General features: G+C 50.7%; 1 protein-coding gene across 1 annotated transcript in view; it reads left to right on the top strand.

Annotated features, from left to right (window-relative positions):
* The window catches only part of TRIQK (triple QxxK/R motif containing), a 413,105-nt gene that overhangs the window by 62,623 nt on the left and 327,999 nt on the right, over positions 1-22,483 (top strand). The window lies entirely within an intron of this gene.

The raw sequence follows: 22,483 nt of genomic DNA, 5'->3' as shown, positions 1-22,483 counted from the left end.
CAGAACAATTCTGCGTGTTTGTGTATCACCCGACTACCCGTTTGCAGAAGAGACCGCTCCAATGCTGCATTCAATTTTAATGAATCCTGAAGTATATAACCAGAAGTTGAATATGCTGTGCATGTTTACCCATTTTACCTTTGTTTGAGTCATGGTTGCGCGTGTGAGTGTACACTTAGACTGGCAGGTTTGCAGAAAATGCAGTGAATGTACTAAGCCATGTGCAATCTAATTGGTTGCATGGAAAGGTATGACTTATTTTGTAATATTTCCAAATGCATACTTAAATACACAATAAATGGGTAAGACGGGGTATAAATATGAGCTAAACAATGACTCGGGTACATCATTTAACATGTATAAATATCAGTCTTCGCCTTCATATACTGTTTTATATATGTAAGTATTAAGTCTATTTTTAAACCACTAAAGGTCGTTTTGTATTATTTCTTAACAATAAAATACCTCAAACTTTTATTTAAATCAATTTTTATTATTTTAACTGTTCATGTAAAACAACAAAACTATAAAGCAGTAAAAAACTGGGCGTGTCCCAACACATCCCCGCACTTGGTGCACATAAGGTTTTATATTCTAATAAACAAGATTTTCAGTGATGACATGTGTTCCTTAGACCTTCCCCATCATACTTAGCCTGCATGTTTACAGCATCAGATTGGTTCCGCTGTACTCAGTCAAGATTGTGATATCCGAAACGTGATCACCGCACTTTATCACATTTTCCGACAACCATTCCAAATATATATTATTTTCCATACTCCAGTTCATGCTTATGCACCAGCAGCCTAAGTCTGGGTTTACCTGGCTGTCTCACTCTTGTGCACTGCTGATGGTGTGCTACCACACAACTCACATCAGCAAAGGTTGTGGTACTTCAGTATGGCGTGCTCCTCCCAAATTGTAAGCACTATTAGTTTGGTTAATAAATCAGTGAGATCCTGATCAACCCCCTTCAAATATGAACCTTTATGTGTTCCCAGAGTGTACGGTAAAAGCTTAATTCCTGCCTGCATGCCTTAAATCATGTAACCATGGTGATTTTCCCAAACTATCTGCTTAAAGAAGAAAAAAGCAAGCATTGACATAGACAATAGGTCTCGGCAAGCTATTGGCCTTATCAATGTGAATGTCTTTTAGCCATGTTGTCTAGCAGCACATCTGCTGTTCAGCATGGCTGAATGTCACTGAAAGCCCAGAATCATAGGATGTTAAGTCGATGCAGAGTTTCTTCGCCCCCCCCCCATGTTGAGTTTGCCTTGCCCCTTCTAACACAAAAAAGCGCTATGACGTGGCCTCCGCTGGCTGCATCATAGCACTTTCTTCAGTGACTTTCAGCCATGCTGAACAGCAGATGTGGTGCTAGACAACACGGCTAAAAGAGATTCATGTTGACCAGGCCAGTAGCTTGGGGATTGCCAGGATCTGTTTGCTTTGCCAATGCTTGTTTGCTGTTTACGAGGTCTTGCTGAGCAAATGTGGATGTGATAGTGAGAAACTCCTGGGGAGCTTTAAAGTGAAGCAAGGACCTGGCATAACGACCAGAACTGCCAACAGAGTCAATGGGGAATCTGTCTCGAAGCTCAGGTCGGCTGAACAGTTTGTGATTCTGGGCAAATCACTTACTCCTCCCCCTGCGTATGGCAATGAATATACCATAGTGTAATATAACTGGTGAGCACGTAAAGCACTCCAATACCATCGGCTGGTGTTAGCACTATGGCAAGATGGAGGATGGAACAGGCTCGTGCAAAATAAATAAAAGCCGCAGCAACAAGTGTGGTAGTGGGAGGATGGGTCAAACAGGGAAGCAGGACGGGTTGGGGAGATGGGCAAGCAACGACAGGAGATGGCAGGAGGAAGCAACTATGAAGCAACTATGAAGAAGGATCAGCAACAAAAATGAATGTGTTATTGTAGAATGTAACAGGGGAGCTCTTCACATGCTCCAATTCCATTGGTTCGTGTTCACGCTATGGCAAGACTGAGGATGGAGCGAGTGCTCTAATACGATTGAATCGTGCAACAAGAAAAACAAGTGCTGTTCATGTTTTAACAACATTTTAAGGAATGCATTTGTTTATGTACACATGCAGGCATTTTAGTGATATATGTATATGTGTACAATGCAGACTATGGCAAGACGGAGGACAGAACAAGGTGTGAGCAAGCGCCTCAATAGCATTGGACTGTACAAAAAAACTAAAAGAAGCAGCGATGAGGGAGATAGTGAGGGGAAGGGTCAAGCAGGGGAGCAGGAGGGGATGGGGAGATGGGCAAGTAATAACAAGAGAGGGCATGTGGAAGCAACAATGAAAAGGGAAAAAATGCTTTCATTAAACAGGGTCAGTGACAAAAATTAATGTGTCATGGAATGTAACTGGTGAGCACTTAAAGTGCTCCAATACCATTGGCTCATAATTGCGCTATGGGAAGGCAGAGCGAACCCTCCAATACCATTGGATCATAAAAAATAAAAAATAAACAAGTGCTGTTTGTGTTTTAACAACCTTTAAGAAATACATTTGTCTATGTACATGTGCATGCATTTTAGTGGTATGTGTGTATGTGCACAAGGGAGACAGCCTGAAGCACACAAGCACTCCTATGGAGTGCTTGAAAGCAAAGAAAAAAAAAATAGCTGTGCAATCCATAGAATGGAATGCCGTAGAGTGGGGTGAAATAAGGTGGACTGGGTTGAAATGGACTGAGGTAGTGGGGTGGATTGGATTCAAGTAGCTTGGGGTGAATTTTATTGAGCTTGAGTGGGGTGGATTGAGTAGGGCGGATTGGAGTGGGTGGACTGTAAGCAGTGGATTGAATTGGAGTGGGGTGGATTGAAATTGGGTGAGGTGAATGGGATGGATTGGAGTGGGGTAGATTAGATTGGTTTCAAGTGAGGTGAACTGGATTGGAGTAGGGTCGCTTGGAGTGAAGTCAATTAGAGTGGATGGTGGATTGGACTGAACGGGAGGTGGTAGATTGGGTTGGAGTGGGGTGGATTGCGGTAGGGTGGTTTGCAGTGGGGTGGATTGCACTGGAGTGGGGAGGACTGGAGTCAGGTGGGCTGGATGAATTGGATAGATTGGAGTGGGCTGAGCGGGGTTATGATGGACTGGATTGGGGTGGATTGAAGTGGGATGGCATGAATGGGTGGATGGTAATGGGGTAGATCGGAGTGAGGTGGATTGGAATAGAGTGGGGTGGACTGGAGTAGGGTGGATTGGATTGGTGTGGGGTGGATTGGATCGTGGTAGGGTGGATTGAAGTGGAGTGGGTTGGTTAGCGTGAGTGTTTGTGTTGAAGCGGATTGTATTACATTAGTTAGTGAGTGGTGTGGAGTGGGGTGGATTCGTCTGGAGTGGATTGGATTGAGTAGGGCAGATTGGAGTGGGCTGGATTGGGGTGTACTGCACGATTATGTGTTAAAGGATCATTTCAGAAATTACACATAAGAAAGAAACAAAGTCACTTTGCAATAAAATAATCCTCAACTTTTGAGATCAGTGCCCACGAGCAAAAAGTGTAAAGTGAGTAAAGATGACTTGGGAAAAATAAAAGAAAGTTACCAAAAAAAATAAACCTTTGCAATTTTGTTTGCCCTTGTTGGGCACGTGTTTGCCAGTCGCAATCCTTCTGTCTGCAGAGCACTAAAAGGTAAACCGAACAAAATAGTACCTTAAACAAGAGCAAGATGTAGAATAAATAACCACTGCGATAACGACGCAAATTAAATAAAAAATAATTTGGACCGCATATTGAAGCTCCCCCTCTCCTTAAATGGAGGCGCCATGTAATCCCCCACACATAAAAGTAAGAGATTCAGATGAGGGAACAGTTTCTGACATTCAAGCCGATCTCACAGGTGCACAGTATGAAATCCCTACGTTGGCTACCTCTGAAGTCATTGCATCCTCCTGCGCTAGGCATGGCAGATGTCCTCAGACACACACACTCAAGGCGCTCTCTATATTAAACACTTTGGGCATAAATTATATGAAAATAACACATGTAAATAAAATAAAATGAAACAAAGAGAAAGAAAGGGCCATGTCCACTACAGCAAAGCAGGATCTATATAAATCCCAAAGTGTAGTAAGGCGGGTGGGGATGTCGGGCTCCACATTGGTACTACTGCACAGCTGCGGCCAGTGCAGGTAAGAGCGGCTGGTCCAAGTGGGGGGGGTGGGGAGGGGACTTTGAAGGACGATGCCAAAGGAAATTATTTATTTATTTTGTTTCCCTCATCATAGTCTGTTGAAATCACCCGCCCTCCCTCCCCCCACCCTCACCCACTGCGCTTACCTTCACTGGCCGCGGCTGTTACTGTGGGCACTGGCTCTTAGAGGAGTATTTCCCTCTCATATTATGCTTTTGGTTGTCTATCATCCCACCTATTATGGAGTGTTTGCATTGCAGTCCATGAGGGACTATTTTACCATCACAAAAGTACTCCGCTCAGCATTGTCCCACATTAAATTAATGAACAGCAGAGACAGGGCGGAGGAGGGGGATCTGGGGGTGCAACACAGACGATGTAACTTGGTAGTGTGGATCGGGAGAAAGAAAATAAGCTTTGGCAAAGGCAATAGATCTGGCATTGTCACACATAAATAAGTATTCTATAATCAAGTTATAAAGGAAAATAAAACGAACAAATTATTTGTTATGGAAAAAAAAACAGTCCGCAACTCATTTAACCATGTTTATTTTCAGGAGGATGGAGTGTATAAATGTACTTTACAGGAGACCTGAAAGTAATGCTGGTTAGGTCGGAGTAAAGGGCGGTGCAAAAGGGGTGGGTTATGACAAACTGTTATTAGGCATTTACTTGGAGAGTGTCCAGATGGGAGAAGTAGGCTGGGTGTTGCTCAAGGCAGGTTGTCTATCTGGCATCAAAGTACATTTAGGGCAGGGCTCATCCACCGTGTTGACTTATTTTATGATTTGGTTTCTTATAGCGTTCTTGGATCGTTCCAGCTGATTTTGAATACACCGCAGTCCAAGGATTTCTCCACTACCTCCATCTCCAATACCAAGCCTGCTACAGGCAAACATAACTACAGTGACACTCAGGGTTGAATTGGGATTGAAAATCGGCCCGGGCACGCGCAAAAAAAATCGGCCCACATTCGCGCAATAAACAGACCACGCAGTGTCAGCGTAAAAGGCCATTTTATTAGACCAGAACTGCGAATCTGTACATAACAGTAACATCAACAATAACATTAACAGCAAACCCCCACTCACACTTCCCCCCTCATTCGTTTCATTCACTCTGCTTCATCACTAAGCCCTAGAGGCTCCAAACACCTTTCTTCTTGCCCGTCAATCACCGTCTTCCAGCCCCCAGTCGTTACGTCATTCCATTCACGCTTCTATCCGTCCTATGCAAACTCCCCCCCCAAGGGATGGGTGTGCCCGCTCTTGACCCCCTTGTCCCTTCGAATCCTGCCTACAGCAGCTCTGGCCTAAACTGGCAACGCTATGGACCGACCCAACAAACCACCACCTCCAGTTGCCGGGTGGGTGGGCGGCCTTTTGAGCTCCCTCCCGATGGTGCCAGGCGCAGAAAAGAGGAAGTTCCCTTCCTCCCCCGCGCTTAAATACCCACCCCCTAACTCCTCCCCTTCCCCTACCTGGCCTATCCCCTGCGCGAAAGACCCCGGGGGAAGACTAGTCTGCGACTCTGCTTCCCCCGGGGCCCGGCATCGCGCAATAAACAGACCACGCAGTGTCAGCGTAAAAGGCCATTTTATTAGACCAGAACTGCGAATCTGTACATAACAGTAACATCAACAATAACATTAACAGCAAACCCCCACTCACACTTCCCCCCTCATTCGTTTCATTCACTCCGCTTCATCACTAAGCCCTAGAGGCTCCAAACACCTTTCTTCTTGCCCATCAATCACCGTCTTCCAGCCCCCAGTCGTTACGTCATTCCATTCACGCTTCTATCCGTCCTATGCAAACTCCCCCCCCAAGGGATGGGTGTGCCCGCTCTTGACCCCCTTGTCCCTTCGAATCCTGCCAACCAGTGAACCCCCTGTAGGGCGGTTCACTGCCCCACCCCCCACAGGACAGCCCGTCCGACACCCACGCGCATTCACTCCCGGCGACACCAGATAGACTCGTTCCACAACTTGCTCACCACATCCCGCAACTCCATCATGTACCACGCATTGCCCAGCCGAGATAAGTGCACTCCGTCCTCCCTAAAAGCGAATGGCTCCTCCAGTCGAATCCCAGGATGTGCAATGACCTTAACGTCCCTGTCCGCACAGTAGAGTCTCATCGCCCTATTAAGTTTCCTCCGGGCCTTCTCAATGGCCCCATGTTTCACAGCCCCTCTCCACACTTTTCTGGGGACCAGCTCCGTCCAGGCAATGCAGGCCCCCGCCATCCTTGATTTCAAAACTTCCAAGTCCCTTTGCATGAGTTGTAACAATGCCAATCCAGACAGTTGCACCAGGTCATTCTCCCCCAAGTAATTGATCAGCAAATCCGGGCATCCCCTCTGTGGGACCATCTTCGCGAGCCAGGGCAGTAGTGCCCCCCATCGCATACCACTCTTTCCTCACCATTTCACCTCGTGCAATTGTCCCTTCAGTCCCAGGTTACGGCCGTAAACCTGCTGATCCGCATATTTGGAAGCCCAGTGCACGAAGGAGTGCCCAACGATCCAAGTCACCGTCCTACCGCCCGGGCCACCCACGCAACCTACGAAGAAAAAGATGTTAGAATAGGCAACAAAACAGTGCAACAACCAACAAGCACCTGCCTGGGACCGATCTACTTCCTCACATACCTCTCACAACAGCGCGACTTCCAACGCCCAATCCTCCTAATCCTGTCCCAGGACCAGCCCAGGCGGGCCGCCGCAGTCGCAGCCCCAATGCGAAAAGAATGAGTGCCGAAACCAGCCCCATCCATACCCAAACGCCTCAAAGCCATACGCAACACCGCCAACAGCTGGCCAGCCGTCACTCTCGCACCAGACGCATGGCAAAAAATTTCACCACCGCGCACCCCACCCGTCCCCAAGAAAGACCGCCACTCCAAAACCGGGCAAACCGCCCCGCCAGACTCATTCAACCATACCCACTTGCCCCTGCCCATTTGATCCGTTTTCGAGCAACCCAGCCAAATCACCAATCGCCCCGCATCCACGCGCACTTCCTCAAACAACATACCCGCCCCCCGTCTCGTACCCAACAACTCAGACACCCGGAAAGCCCCAAAAAACATCCACACCATGCATAAAAGAAAAAGGCCCACCTCAACCGGTTCATAACAGCATTCCGGCAACACCCCAACCAGCCGAACCAACAAGTCAAACGTCACCGCCTCGCGCAGCCGACCTCCCCCAGCCCCCCTCTCCCGACCCCATCCCCGCAACATGCGAGCCAAAACCACATCCTTGGTCGGGTCAAAACCCAAGAACAAAACACAGTAGAATGAAATCCCTGCCAACTTCCCAGAGATCGTAGCCGCAGTCAACCCCCGGTCCATGCAAGCCAACACGTAACCCCGCAGCCCTTTCACCACATTCGACTCCCCGCTCACGACACCATCCACCGTCCAGCCCATGAAAGTACTAAATTCAGACCATGCCAGACGATAAGTCCTCTTCGTGGTCGGAGCCAGCGAACCCTCCACCAGACCAATCATCCTCACTCCCCCAAGGCCCAGATGCCGGCCGGCAGCTCGGTCTTGCAGGCATCCGCTCCCGGCGCCAGGTGTCGAAACCGCTGCCACTGCGAACGAGACAAAGCATCCGCAATGTCATTATTCGCCCCAGGGACATGTTTGGCCCGAAACACCACATTCAGCTGCAGGCACACCAACATGAACCTACGCAACAGCCGCAGCACTCGCAGGTCCCTCGCCCTCTGATGATTGACCAGCTCCACCACCGTCATATTGTCGACGTGAAAGAGCACAGACCTGTTCCGAAAGTCCTCCCCCCACACCACCAGTGCCACCAGCAAAGGGAAGAAATCCAAAAAGGCAATGCTCCTGCCTTGCTTGATCCAGGAGGCCGGCCAGCTCTCCGCACACCACCTGCCATACCAGAAGACACCAAACCCCGCTGACCCAGCCGCGTCAGAGTAAATTTGGCATTGCCAGACCGCCCTGTCCTCATCGAAGTCCAAAGACACCCCATTGAAATCCTGCATAAAGGAGATCCACGTCCTCAAGTCCGACCTCACCCCCAAGGAAATCCTCACTCTGTGATGCGGAAGCACTGCCTCCGACATGGCCATGCCGAGCCGCCTGCAGAACGTCCGCCCTGCCCGCACCACCCTGCACGCAAAGTTAAGGAATCCCAGAAGCTTCTGCACCACCCGCAAAGGGATCCGCCGCTCCCCCACAGCCCACTCCAGACATGCAAGAATCTCCTTCACCTTGGTCGCAGGTAGGCGCGCCAACCACTGCACCGAGTCCAGTTCAATCCCCAGGAATGTGAGGCAACAGCTGGGACCAGCCGTCTTCTCGGGCGCCAAAGGCACCCCAAACTGCAAGGCCAAAGCCTGGAAACGCGACAGGGCCCTGCCGCAATCCCCGGACTCTGACCTCCCCAGGAAGAGGAAATCGTCCAAGTAGTGGGTGACTTCACGGCACCCACTAACCCGCACCATGACCCACTGCAGAAAAGTGCTGAAAAGCTCAAACAGAGCACAGGAGACGGCACACCCCATGGGCAAGACTTTGTCCACGTAGATGGCCCCCCCCAAACTGCATACCCAAAAGCGAAAAATCCGCCGGGTGAATAGGCAGGAGACGGAAATCCGACTTAATGTCACACTTCGCCAACTCCGCACCCGCCCCACAAGTCCTCACCAGCCGGACCGCATCGTCCACCGACGCATACAGCACTCTCGAGCCTTCTTCTGCAATGAAGTCATTCACCGACTGACCCTCCGGCCACGACAAATGGTGAATCATCCTGAACTCCCCTTCCTCCTTCTTCGGCACCACCCCCAACGGAGAAATGATCAGGTCCGGCAATGGCCAGTCAGTAAACGGGCCAGCCACTCTCCCTTCCGCCACTTCCTTTTCCAACTTTGCAGAGACCACCCCCGGCAATTCTTTGGCAGACCTCAAGTTCTCCGCCCAATGACGCTCCCTGGGACCCTGGTAGCCCACCCGAAAACCCTCAGTGAACCCCCAGAAGAGCCGCGCCGCGGCCTCGCGATCAGGATAGCACGCGAGCCACGGGGCCATCGCCTCCACCCTAACCGGAGTAGGCACCCTTCGGACCAGGCTGGCCCCGCCCCCTCGCGTTCCTCCATTGCTCAGAGGGGGTGGTGAGCGTGAGGCACTGCGTAAGGGCGTGTTTGCCGCCGCACTTCGAGCACTCATGTTTGAACTTACAAGGCTACCTGGAGCAGTACCCCCGATTGTAGCTCCAACATGCCCCCGTGGAGTAACCCCCCGGCTTGGACTGCTGACCTGAAACAATGGTGATGGGCACTGTTCCACCCCCCGCCCCGCCTTGGGCGGGACGGGGCGGAAAAGACCGATACAACACCGGCAAACCACTGGCAGTATGGGTAGACGCCGTCGAGTGCGAAGACGCCATCCACTGCATCCAAAGCTCCTGGTCTACCTCACCCCAACTCTTCTCTGGATCCGCGCTAACCCTGGCCCGAAACTCCTCGCCGTAGCTTAACCAAGCAAACCCCCCAAACTGCATCTGGGCCTTGCAAATGATGTCCATGTACTTAAACAGCGCAATCGCCCGGTCCAGATACTTCTGGCAATAAACACTGGCATAGATCAGGAAAGCCGACGTCCAATTCTCCATAGTCACCGGCACTCTAGGCCGCCTCGTCAGCTCCCACTCCTCCTCCTTAGAGCCCTCCTTGGCCTGAACCTCACGATGAAGTAACTTAAAAACGTCCACAAACTCATGTTTCCAGATTTTATCCTTCAGTTTCTCCGACAAATGCGACCCAAGAGGCATCGCCAGCCCCATATATGGCAGCTTCTTAGGCACCTTCACCCCCTTTTCCTCCTTGCCATCTCCTTTGTCCGTCTGCACCCCCAAAGTAACCGACTTACCATCCACCTTCTTACCCTCCACAGGTGGACCGCCCGATGGCTTCTCCCCCTCCCGCACAGAACCGTCCCCCACACCCACCGACCGGCAGGTGCGTTTCCGGCCTTCCACCCCCGAGGAGCGTCATCCCAAGCTGCCCACCAGGCTCCCTCACCTGTGAGTGCCGGCGTCCGCTCTCGGGGCCTTCCTCTGGACTCCGTCCCCCTTGACCGCCACCGATCCGGCCTTCTTCTTCGTCCCAGTCTCGACCTGCAACACACCAAGGTCGTTGTCTCCCGCTGCGCCGCCTACGCCTTCCAGGTCATCCCGCACCTCCCCTTCTTCCAACTCCTCACTCTCAGCACTGTAATCCAGCTCAAGCACCGGTTCCAGATCCACACCCACGCTGACCACCTCCTTCACCGCACGCTTCACACCCTTCTGCACACTCCCTCGTCCATGCATTCCAGAAACGCCACGTGCCGAAGTCGCCCGATCCCTCGGTGGAGGGACAGCCGCCGCGGACTGCCCTACTGCTTCCGGCCTGCGTCTCGGAGCCGTTTTGCGCCCCGCAAGGCCCCCCCGGGCTCTGCCGACAACCGCCGACTTGGATCCCCTCCCCCCTCAGGTCGCTCGAACCTGAGCGGGCCCCGGCACCATCGGGCCTCAAAGCCGTTCCGGCCGTCCCTACTCCGGCCGCACCCCCCGAAGGGGGGACGGCCTGCCCTGCCTTCCTCGCCTTGGCCCTCCTAGCCTCTTCCTCCTGCCTCTCTGCCTCCCGTTCCTCCTCAGAGGTGGGGGTGGGAGGACCTTCAATCTCATGGCCCCAAACCGCACCCACCCTGGCACGTGTCGCCTCTGCCCACCGGACCTCCTGAATCTGCTCCAAAATCTGCTCCCCCCGGGCCCTCTGTTCCCAGGAAACGGAACCCCAGATCTGGGGGGGGGGGGGGGATGGGCAGTAGCCAAAGAAATCACCCCCGGGGGAAAGAAACCCACCTGCTAGAAACCTTGCACCCAACCAGGCCCGCCAATGGGGACCAGAGCGGGGGACCCGCTCCGGCCCGCCAAAACCCCGGGCGCCACCGGCCTCAAAACGGCCGGGGTGCCCGCCCTGGAACCCCTGGACAAGTCAATGGGGGCCTCCTCCACTAGCTCCCCCGCCTCCCGCAATGCAACCCCAGGCCCGTCCCCCTGAAAAGCATCACTAGCAAGGTGGCCGACGGGCCCATGGGCCCCACTCCCACCCAGGGACCCAACCAGGACCAGAGCAGGCCCAGCAGGGGCACCCGCCTGCCCCTCCCCCTGCAAGGCGCCGGCCGGCACTGGCAGGGGCCCTTGGGGCGGAAGCGCCGGCGGCCGCCCCCGAGGCCCCAGGCAAAAACTCAAGTGGAGGGAAAGCCCGTGCGGAGAAGCTCCTGCGCTTCCCGCCCCTCGCCGGATCTTTGGGAACACCGCCACCCCTCCTGCCCTCAAACCCCCCCTCAGGGTCCTGCTCGTCCTCCTGACAGGCAAACACCGCCGCCTTAACCCCGGCCGAGGCAGCACGTGTGCCCCTGGTGGCCCCCACCCATGCCTGTTCCATGACCCCCGGACGAATAAGGTCATCCCGGCCGGCCCTCGCAAGCAGCAGCAAGGCCTCACGGACCTGTTCCGCAGACACACCAGACATCCTACCCAATCAAAAAACTGCCCACAAAGCGAAAAAGAAGAAACCCAGCTGCCGTGAAACAGCTCCGAGCGAAATCCAACCAAAACTAGCACTAGGCCTCGCAGAAACTAGTCCTAACTATCTCCTTTTGAGCTCCCTCCCGATGGTGCCAGGCGCAGAAAAGAGGAAGTTCCCTTCCTCCCCCACGCTTAAATACCCACCCCCTAACTCCTCCCCTTCCCCTACCTGGCCTATCCCCTGCGCGAAAGACCCCGGGGGAAGACTAGTCTGCGACTCTGCTTCCCCCGGGGCCCGGCATTGCCTAATCACTCCTCAAATCACTGCTTGGCGTAATCTTATAAAAACACTTTAGGGGGGGGGTAGGGGGTAAAAAAATGCACGCGTTAGTTTACAGTGGTGAAATAAATTAGGCCACTTCTACTAAGGCCCCCGCCCCCCACTCAGGATGTGCACACATTAATGGGCCGGCCACGGAGACAAAGGGAGTGACACCTCTGCCTGTTGCTAAACGGAGGTAATGAGTGCCCATTTGCCTCTAGAAAGGCCACTCAGACACCTACTGGGCCGCTGGCTGTATTCGAAGAATAGAGACAGCGCCCAAGTGGCCCCCCAGACTGCTAAAAAAAGCAGCCCACAGCAGAACTCGGACACCGGCCCCTCGGGCATTGCCCGAATGTCCGCGTTACCTATCCGACGCTGGTGACACTGCTACCTCATGGAGCTCAGGCTGTCTCCCAATCGTCAGACAGGTAGTGAGATGTTAATGGGGTGTCACCCTTTGCTGCAACTTTTGCAGTCTCGAAAACAGTTTGACTGCAGTACCCTGCCCACTTTAAAGGAGGACCTGTGATGTCTGATTGAAATGTGACTCCCATGGCACCTTCCCTGTCATAAATACTCCTTATTTTCTTCACATGGACAAAATGAGAAATGCAGATAGACGGGCGTGCTACGGATGTGGCCTTCTGGGCAGAGCTGGTGTTTCCTTTTCTGTAGCATCAGTGCAGGCAATGAGGGGAACCAGGGCAATCTTAATCCGGCAGATATTATTGCACCAGATCCGGGATCTGCGCTGGACTCGGATAAAAATATTGGTCCTCTCCCAGTGTAATATGCTAACACCAGGATACGTCCTGCAGAGCCTGAACTTTGTCTGCTTCGTGTTCCGAGCAGCAGCTTCATGATGTGAATGAGGTTTCTTCTTTTCACTTCCTGCTGTCAAATGCCTAGCTTAAAGGGCCATCAGAACTGCACTTTTTCAAACCCTTCATTCCTGGAGGCTAGTCTGAGCCTAACACCTTGATGCCAATGGCATTAAGGGAATTAAAACATACTCAGATTGTAGTATTCACAAAAGCTTTTCCAGCCAACAATGGTTTGAGGCAGGTTTTTGCTTTTTCCAACCGCTGTGTAGTGTCCTGGACTGGGCCTGCACTTGGGGCGTAAAGAGAGACTCCGGACACTTTTAACCTTGGTGGCCAGATTGTAACTGGACCACGCCCGCAGCGCCCTCTTTATTTCCGAAACTCACGCTGGCTCGACATACGCCGGGCCAGCCTCTTACAAAGCACGCTCGGGGTTCTCAAACAGGACACCCCTGTATGGGGAGACATGGTGTCTCCCAGGACTGTAAACATTACATTCTTCCTTTGTCAGGAGATGGTGAGAATAAACCAAACGTTCAACAATACAAAATGAGAACATTGAGAAACTTTCAGAGTTCATAAATTACAGTCTATGTCAGGAGGATGCTTATGGAACATTCTTACTTGATCACAGGGTACCGGAGCCTCTTCTTACAGCTGCAGGCTCAGCGGCTGTCGAGGATCAGCCGGATACAAAGTCCTTGTACTTCTGGGATAGCTTTGGATGTTACCACAGGTTATATCGACCTTGGCTGCTGAGCCCCGAGGGTGTCGGTGATGACACAGGCGTGTTATTGCGATCTCTGGGTCTTGTGCTCGCACCCTGGGCGCCTGGGGTCTTTGGTTCAGAGTATTGAGCTGTACCAGAAACTGGTGTCGCAAACAGATCCTCTGCTGTTGTGGGTATGGGATCACCAGGCTCTCCGTCAACGTATGGAGGGCTGCTTGTGACCACCTCTCCTGGTAGGCTAACCACTGGAAATTCTTCGTTGTCGTCCTTTGGGTCTCTCTTGAATTGGGATATGTTGCGGGTCACATGCTCATGTCCTCTTCAAGCTGTTACCATGGTGCCTTTGACATCGATCACGGTCCAGTGGTCTAGTTCGAAGGGTAGCCGGAACTTTTAGCCTGGGTGGCAGTCTTGTACAAGTACTCAGTCATCCACAACGACTAGACATTCTCTAGCGTGTCTTCTCCGTGTTCTTGGTTCGTTTGGAGTCCGGGGGATTCGGTGTCTCTGCTCACACCGGATGATGTGGGATGGAAGTCTGTCACTGTTCTACCGAAACACAACCTGCTCGGGGATATGCCGGTGGTGCAATGAGGAGTGAGTCCGTACTCGCGGCGGAACTGGTACAAGGCTTGTTCCAGATTGCAACTTTCCGCTAGTGCGATTTGAATTTTTTTGTTAAGAGTTCTCATCAGACTTTGCCATTGGCCTGAAGCCATCTCGGGGTTATCCTGCTGTGTTTGACTTTGTGGGATGCCAGATATTCTGTCAGTACTGCACTGGTGAATGGTGGGCCATTTTCGATGCAGAGTTCACCAAAGAGTCCATTTGTCGCCATGAGTTTTTCAAACTTGGGGATTACTTCCGCTGCAGACATTGTAGAGACAAGCTCGACCTCTGGATTTCGGGAAAAATCGTCCACCACTACTAGCATGTACCTTCCTCCGGGTAGACTGCCAAAGTCAGCACTCACTCTTTCCCATGGTGCACCAGGAGCTGGTTCCTTGATGACCGACATAGTTCTGCTTGGCAGACCAGTTGCAAGGCAAACAGGACAGTGGTGTACTATTGTTTCTATTCGTTGGTCTCGGCCGGGAAACCAGACCTTTCTCCTGAGGAGGTTCTTCGATTTGACTATCCCTTGATGGCCTCCATGTGCGAGCAGGGCTGCTTGCTGGGTCAGACTCCCTTGTAAGACATGGCGCGGGCCTCTCAGGAGACAGACATCAGCAGTCATGGACAGTTCTTGGCCGACTTGGTATAGGGCTTTCAGGATAGCCTGGGCTGTCACTGTACAGAGTGGCATCGGGCTTTGCAGTGGCTTCCAATCGCCTGAGGTGACTGCTTGAATAGCGATCTGGAGGCAGTCATTGTCTTTTGTGGCTTCTATGGCCTCCTTGAGAGATATGGGAATGGGCCTGGACCTTTCCCTGACCATCCTCACGTAATCTTCTGTGGCCGCCGCTTCTGTGACCTCTGGGAGGGTGGCCAGCCGAGCTTGCCTTGACAGAAAGTCTGCCCGGTTCCGGGTGCCTGGTCTATATTCAACGGTGAATTGGAATTCCTGCAGCTGCCAAATCCATTTTTCAATCCTGGTGGGGGGGATGATGAGGAGCCGTGAAACACTGGGATCCGAGGTTTGTGGTCGGTAATTACAGTAAACGGGTGGGCATACAGGTATATATAGGAGTGGCGGCACCCCGCAATATTGCAATTACCTTCTTCTCAATCTGTGAGTACTGTTGTTACAATGGCGTGAGGGTCCAGCTGGCGTAGGCAACTGGGGCCCATTCCCCACATTCTTGTTGTTGTTCTAGGACAGCGCCTAGGCCAGAGGGGCTGGCGTCAACCACCAATTGGGACTCCTTTCTGGGGTAAAAATATACTAGTGTGGTGTCTGTAGATAGTGCTGCTTTAGTTTGTTGGAATGCATCTTCCTGCTCGGATTCACATTTCCATGGGCTGGCGGCTTTGGCTAGGTCTCTGAGGGGGCCAGTTATGTCCGAAAAATTCTTGATGAAGCCTTCACAGTATGCAACGATACCCAAAAAACTGCGGACTCCTGACACTGACATTGGGCCTGGTGCTTCCTGGATGTCTTTTACCTTGTCGGAGTCGGGCCCAATGCCTTCATCAGAAAATTTATAGCCGAAAAAGCTGATGTCCTTCCTCAGGAAATTGCATTTTTCCGAGGGTAGCATCAGTCCACGTTCTCTTGAGGTGTAAAAACACGCTTGCAGGCGAAGGAGGTGTTCAGCCCGTGGAGGACGTTCTTGACGATGTTCTGGAAGACCTCTGCAGGTCTTGAGATCTCAAAGTTAAGCCTGGTGTACCTCCAGATTCTTGCATGAGTTGACAAAGTAGTGATGGGGCGGGAGTCTGGGTGCAGGGGTATTTGATGGTAGGCAGAACGAAGATCCATTTTGGAGAACCATTTGGATCCTGCCAGTTCACCGATGTCATCTACTTTTGGTGTCCGGTGGCGTTCTCGCCTGATTGCTAGGTTTGGGACTCTCACGTCCAAACAGATGTGTACTGCATCTGGCTGCTTTGGTTATTTTGCTACGACGATGGGGGATACCCATGGCATAGGGCCTTGCACATGCTGAATGATGCCTGCACTTTCCGGGAGTCTGAGTTCCGCTTTCACCTTTGGCCGGAGAAGGAAAGCAATCCTTCGGTGCCTGAGGGCTATTGAAGCCACTGACTTGTCAATGTGCAACTGGATAACCGGACCTTTAAGACACCCAATCTCCTCGAATAGTGGCATAAAATCTTGTAGCAGTCGGTCCAGTTCGTGTGCATGTACATCGAAGGCGAACTGGATTAAGTTGAGGTCTTGGGCAGTGCGACAGCTGAGTAGGAATCCCAATCCTTCTTGCGACACATAGACCTTGGCTCGTTGGTGTGTGGCGTCGTGAGAGAGATCTGCCGGTAAGACACTGCACAGCGGGAACGGAGAGTGGTTGCCAAACGCATATACCTACCCGTTGGTGTTGCGGCGCGCCAATGGATTTGGTGTTGATGAGTGCAGCTATAGAGTGGTCTTGCACAACGATCTTGCAAATTGGTACGGCGTGGTGGGTGGCTGTGAGTGCGTTCAAAATCCTTACCACATGGACAGTGGCGGCGTTGTCATCATCCATCTCACTTTTGGAGGAGCTATCGGGGAGTGGGCTGAGTGCTCGCACTTGCTTTGGTGAGCCCTTGGGCCATCTTCTTTGTGACAAGTGACACACTTTCGAGAAGTGGTTCAGTTTTCTGCATGCGCTGCTGGTGTTGCCACTGACAGGGCAGGTTCCTTTGTGGGGGTACGGGCCTCCACATCACCCACACGGGAGACTCTGCGGAATTTGCTCAGAAGAGTTCGGGGCTGATTTTGCGTACTTTGGCGTGCTCTCTCTCACCTCTGTGCGAATGGCATAGACTGGTTCTACCTTAATTGGCGTGGCAGGTTTAGGATCCATATGAGCCGCTGTGGCCTTGGACATCTCTTTGGAACGTCCCAGGGTCAGGATGTCTCTCATGAGCATGTTATGTTCTTGCAGGACGCGTTCGCACAGTTTGGACGATGCACATCCCTGGATGAACCGGGCCCAGACTTTGTCATCCTCATCTGGGAGGGTGCAGGTGCTCGCCAGCTCTTTCAGCCACCAATAGAAGATGTCCACCGACTCGTCCGGCTGTTGACGTGCCTGATGGAGAAAGACACGTTCATAGTCTGTGTTGGCGTAGGGCTCAAAATGAGCCGTGATGGCGCCTCGCATCGTGGCATAGTTCCTCGGGGGTCCGGCTTCGCGCACCTTCATCCAGAGTGCTGCTTGGGAGGTTGTGGGGGAAGGGGCCTGTAATGGTGAATGGCTCCAATGGTTGGACTAACGCCATGCTGGCGAATAGAGAGTTGCAGCAGTGACTGGGAGGGGAACAATGTTGGGTGATTGCACGGTTGCTATAGCGCGTCAGTGAAGCCGTATGGGAGGCCAGACGTGTGCGTGCGATGTGCCATGCAGGTGCTTATAGCTGGGGCCGAAGTGTAGACAATGACGGGCTGCGCCGCAGCAGAGGCCTCCTCCCGTGATGAAGTGGTGCAGAGGGAGCTGCGGCGGCAGCTGCATGGGAGTCTTGGACAGAGACTGTGTGGTGTGGCGCATGACCATCTCGCCACCAGTTTAGTGTCCTGAACTGGGCCTGCACTTGGGGCGTAAAGAGACTCAGGACACAATTAACATTAGTGGCCAGATTGTAACTCGACCACGCCCGGATCCCTTGGATCTTTATTTCCAAACTCATGCTTGCTTGGCATACGCCGGGCCAGCCCATTACAGAGCACGCTCGGAGTTCTCAACCAGGTCCCCCCTTTTGAACTTAGCGAGGTAAATCTGGCCATTACTACAAGCTTGGGCGGTAATGCTCCTGGGCCGGATGGCGTCCCGGTCTACCTTTTTAAATCAAACATGGCATTATGGGGCCCTCTGTTAATGCAAGTTTTAAATGCATGCAGCTTTACCTACATGGTACAAATCTATTTTGGTACCGATTTTTTACAAAAGAGGTAGGGCCAACCCAGTCTGCTACTGGCCAATATCTTTGTGGATTCAACAGTGAAAATTGTAGGCCGAGTTTTATGAAATAGATTACAGGACTGGGCAGAGGACTGGCCGATAATAAGCGACCTACAATATGGCTTCCGCAAGAGTCTGGGTACGATTGAGCAGGGCATTAATCTCAACATTTTGTTAAATAAATATATCAAGGCAAACAGAGGGTCTTTATTCTTGGCATTTGTCGACTTAACAGCGGTGTTTGGTTGTGTTATACACAATAAATTGTGGATGATTTTAGAGGAGATGGGTGTAGACGTGGTATTTATTTTCTAAGGCAGCTTTATTCTGATTCGGGGTCGGGGGGAATGCACAAGTCATTTTAGAGTGAGGAGAGGTGTGAGACAAGGCTGCGACCTTGCACATTTCCTCTTCACATCTATATATATATAAAAACAAAAGTATGTCTGTTTGTCCTTTATGCATTACTACACCATTCATCGGATCGGCATAAAACTTTGGGAAGTTGTTGAGTACACTCCCGCGAAGGTTTCTGGCAAAAAAACATTTGTTAAATATCGGCCCCCCGGCACCCCAGGGCCCTCATAATCTTTCAAATACTGAACGTTTACAGTTTCCGGTGCGACTCGCTTTTGCAATGACCATCAACAAAGCACAAGGACAATCGCTGCAAGTGTGTGGACTAGACTTGGAGAATCCGTGCTTCTCACATGGACAACTGTATGTGGCCAGCTCACGCGTCGGAATACCTTCTTATTAATCTTTCGAACACTGAAATAGACAGCGAATTTGCGAGCATCGTCGACAGTTATAACCCCCAAACGGAAATCGATTGGTCAATCTACATCAGAAGCACGAAAGAAAAAGGCATTACGAGCTTCAGAAACAGACGAGCAACGGGAAGCAAGATTAGAAGCTGTTCGAATACAAACTGCTCAAGCCTGTAATTCACAAACGAACGAGCAACGAGAATCAAGATTGGAAGCCGATCGAGTACCCACTGCTCAAGCCTGTTCTTCTCAAACGAACAAGCAACAAGAATCAAGATTGGAAACAGATCGATTACGCACTGCTCAAGCCTGCTCGAATGAAACAGGAGAGCCACGAGAATCAAGATTGGAAATTGATCAATTACGCACTGCTCAAGCCCGCTCGAATGAAACAGGAGAGCAACCATAATCAAGATTGGAAGCCAATCGAGGACGCACTGCTCAAGCCACACTTAGAAATGTTTTCCATATTAAAATAATAAGTTTCAATAACAATGACAGAATGTAAATTGAATGTTATCATAACGAGTTTCCTTGAATTTCCTTTCTTCTGAGATCGCAGCAATGCGCGACGGGTAAGCTAGTTGTATATAAATATTCTTGGCAATGTTTTAGTTCGGGAATGCAAGGAATTACCGGTAGCTGGTAAACAACCTATCCCCGCACTCCTGTATGCGGATGATGCGGTTCTGGCCCACACGCCGTTGGGACTTCAAAAGGTCGTTACCAGTTTCACAAATTTTATGTTAGACCTGGGCCTTACTATTATTTCTTCCAAAACGTTTATAATGAACTTCGGTACAGGGTGCATTAAGTCCAGAACTATATTTATTGATAATAAGCAGATCGAAAACACAAAGACTTTTTCCTACCTTGGAATTTAATCGATCAATCAAGGTCATAGGTACAGGCAATTAGAACTAGGAGACTATTGTTTATAAGCCTTATCAAATTTTATTAGGAAATTAGGCAGACACCCACGGTAGAACGATTAAATATTTATAAAGCTAAATGTCTAACAGGTGCATCTTATGGAGCTGGTATTTGGTTGTATGACGAAGTGGGCTCTATTCAGACAGCCGAAAATATATTTTTCCGATTCTTGTTGATGGTCCCAAATAGTACCTCTTCTTTCATATGCCTCACAGAACTAGGTTTGCCATACTTAGAAGATATTATAAAAATGCAACCAGTTCTTTTATGGTGTAGGATTGGGACCACAGAGGAGACACAGTTTAATCTCTGGATACTAACAGATAGCATGGGGCTGGATGGGGTGAATCAAGTCAGTTGGCTGTTATATGTCAAATCCTTTTTATATAATTTAACCCAACAAGAATTTTATGAAGAACCTAGTACAATGAGTACGATATCCAGGAAAGACCTTAAAAATTATTATCTAAATTTGCTGAAAAGAGATTATGTCTGGAAATGAATATAATAATGGTGCAAGCACATAATCTCACACTGACAACATTTAGAATGCAGCCTTATCTATGTCTGATTACAGGTGATTATGATATATTTTTATTCATGCGTTTTCATCTGGGTGTTCGGCATAGATCGTTAAGCTTCCCAGAGATAAAAGACTGGTCAAGAGAGTTAGGTAAATGTCTGTGTGGTGACATATCGGCACAGTCGACTATTCATGTGGCATTTTTTTGTAAATCTTACTCTTTACAGATAAGCTTTTGGATTGTTCCTGTTTTAAAGGCATATGGTATGAAACAATGTCGTCCAGCATTTGTGCTTCTACAGCATTTAGAAACCGAATTTGTAATAGCTTCTGAAACTGTCTTTTAAAAAAATATTTTTAAATGTAGGAAATCGATCATGATGGGAACAAATGAGAAAGGACATTTATGGTTATGCATTTGGTCCCCTTTTTGTAAATATTATGAATGTTTTTAATCTTAAACTGTTTTTTATGTGCTTTTATGGTTATTTCAGTAACCAAATAAAGTATTGTTTGATTGATTGATTGATTGAGACATGGTGTTTACCAGGTCTGTAAACATTATACGTTGTATGTAAGGGAGGTGCTGTAGGTGCCTTAACCATGTGAGATATTTCAAAGTTCAGTCTTATTCTGACCAATTAAGCATGTCAGACAAAATGTACTGTAACATTTGCTCCTGTTGTTGGGGGGGAGTAGAGTTTGTATAAAATGAATGCATACGTTGAATGTTCATCTCCCACTCATTGCTCCTCCCCCCACCTCCCTATTCTACTGCCACAAATCAGCTCACAGATGCTTTACCACTTTTAACATTTTAAAGTGGCCTTGTCAGCGCTCACTCCCAATAACTAGGAGGCCTCAGACTGACTTAATTAAAGTAAGCATAGAACAAAGTAAGTTTACTGTGAATGGTGCATCGCTGTAACACATCAAAACTAATAAAAAGCTTCTATGAGTTGGTAGATACTAGAAAGTAGTGTAGCTATGGTCCCTGTAGCTCGCTCTGAATTTACGTCGGACAGGTTGGTGCTGTCTGCTGCTGATGCACCATCCACTGGCAGCACCTCCATTTTTAGGTCTCGGCTAGCGTAGCCTGCGCACATGCGCAGTCTCACTGGCGAGATTTTATGTTTTAGAGTACCTTTCACTAGCGGGGTTTAAGCCCGCCTCTCTTTTCTATTGCCTCGCGTCACCGTTCATGCTAAACGGTGGCCAGCCATTGGAAAAAAGGGTTACAGTGACGTTCTCTTTTAGAGCCGTCCCACTTGGACTGGCTGCCCGACTTACTGCTGGCGTAAAAGGTTTCTTATCTTCTTTATGGGGCGAAACAGATGGCCCATAAAGAAGATAATAAACCTTTTACGCCAGCAGGCCGATGCCGTCCAAGTGGGACGGCAGAAAAAAGAGAAAATGACTACGTCACCAAAGCCTCTCGGATGCTGCCAGTGCACCATAATCATGTCATAATCGGCAACCATTTAAACAGACAGAACAAGGTTTGCTAGTGCGCGGGAGCCCACCCCGCGACTTTGCCCGTATTTCATTATTGTAATTACAGCGGGTGCCCACTCCGCGTCTCACTGCAGCAGCCCCGAGTTAAGCGAGTTGCTGCCGGGCCGCTGCCTAGTGCGACCCTGAAGCTGTCTGCCTGGTTGGGGGGGGCGGGCCTGCACCCGGCCGGAAGAGGAGTGCAGGTAGAGCCTTGCTGGCTCGACATCCAAGTCCCGGGTCCCAGGAGGGGACCCGGGTGAAGTGGAGAAGTGGCGGCCGAGGCTGTGGATAGCAGCGTGGGGCTCCCATGATGAAGGTGAGAACCCCGCGTCGTGCTGAGCGAGGCCGCCCCAGAGCCTGCCTTTTTCCACTGAGGATACGCACTGGTGGAGACAGAGCACCGCGTGGTAGGCGTCGCTCCAGAACCCCATAAACAGAGTCCTGCCTTCACCCCCCCAGCCAGTGAGGGGTACGAGGGAGTCCGGGTGGGGAGAGACAGACTCAGAGCGGCCCCGTCTGGCATTGGGCTGCTCCACCGGTTCCCTATGTGTTTATAGGGCCCCCGTGGGGGTCCCAATGCCCCATGGG

This window comes from Lissotriton vulgaris, chromosome 4_1 (assembly GCF_964263255.1).
Source record: "Lissotriton vulgaris chromosome 4_1, aLisVul1.2, whole genome shotgun sequence".
Lineage (NCBI taxonomy): Eukaryota > Metazoa > Chordata > Amphibia > Caudata > Salamandridae > Lissotriton > Lissotriton vulgaris.
Note: the sequence above shows the minus strand (reverse complement) of the source record. Positions and strands in the feature narration are given on the sequence as shown.